The sequence below is a fragment of the Schistosoma haematobium genome, chromosome ZW (genome assembly GCF_000699445.3).
Source record: "Schistosoma haematobium chromosome ZW, whole genome shotgun sequence".
In the NCBI taxonomy this organism is placed as follows: Eukaryota; Metazoa; Platyhelminthes; class Trematoda; order Strigeidida; family Schistosomatidae; genus Schistosoma; species Schistosoma haematobium.
Genome location: NC_067195.1, coordinates 21,447,933 through 21,449,207, shown reverse-complemented (window position 1 = coordinate 21,449,207; position 1,275 = coordinate 21,447,933).

Sequence of the window (1,275 nt, the reverse complement as noted above, 5' to 3'; positions counted from 1 at the left end):
GTTCTTTAACGCTAGAAATAAATAAGCATCAAATTTTTATTTAACCTAGATTTTAGTTGATTCTGTCTTGGTTATTTATATAGGATTCCTGAATTTAAAAAACAATTTCACTCACACACCGGTCAGACAATATCAACCATAGAGTTGGAAATAGATAGTGATTACATAGTAAGTTTCAAACAGTTATATAAGATGCATTCATTCAACTAATTGTTGGAAATCACTGATCCTTCACATACATGTGTAAGTATACCGGTCATCATAAGTAAAACTAAGGGATCGCAAAAATGGGATCTTAAATATTTGCTTAATTTGAACAATAAACATTAGCAGGATATAATCTGAAGAACCGATTATACAACTATAATCAACATATCAAAGAAAACATATTTATTCAAATCGTTGATGATATTTTCTTAAAACTCTAAAGTGGAATGGACAACATAAACATTATGCTAGTACAGTTTAATTAAATAATAAGGAATAGATTATCTGAGCATATATGTTAAAATGGTTTCCGTCATGTTTAGTCAACAAACGATTTTATTTCATTTCTAGTCATTTATATACATATAAGTGTCAAGATATGTAGAGCCGCACATCTATACCCTGTTTCTGTAGTTTGAAGCATGGGATGAGGGGGGGACCCTATAATAACTTGAAACTATTTTTCTTCATAATGACCATACGGCAAAAGCGATAGTGTGACTTATTTTCTCTCTGTTATTTCAGCCAATAGAAATTCAGTAATGAGTTTTGACCAGTTTTTTGCCAGGGTAAGGACACACATACATAGTTGCATACATACAAATATAAATAAACTAATTAACGTTATTTTGGTCTTCTTAATAGGAAAACCGTTTGTGCATAACCCCTCACACAGTCCACAACATCCCCTTTTATTATTTGTTTTCATAGTTTTGGGGGAAGAAAATCCTCGTTGCAATCAGTACATATAACGGAATTAAAGCTAGTAGTTAACTATCACTAAGGTAGCCTATATTAATTGTAGAGAAAAAATAATGACAGCGGTTTACAGTTTATAGATTGTGGGCGTTAACCGAATGCTTTAAAGGATAGTAAATAGATTGATTTAGATGGATAGAGAAAAAAGTGAGTTAGTGAGTGAAGATAATAAAGAGAAAGAAATTAAATAAATACAAACTGGCAAAAGGTCTTTCTTTTTTCAATCGTATAACAAAAAAACGAAATAGATTCATATTTAAAAAAAAAGCAATTTGCTAATCAGAAAGTTGTCACACATATATATATTCT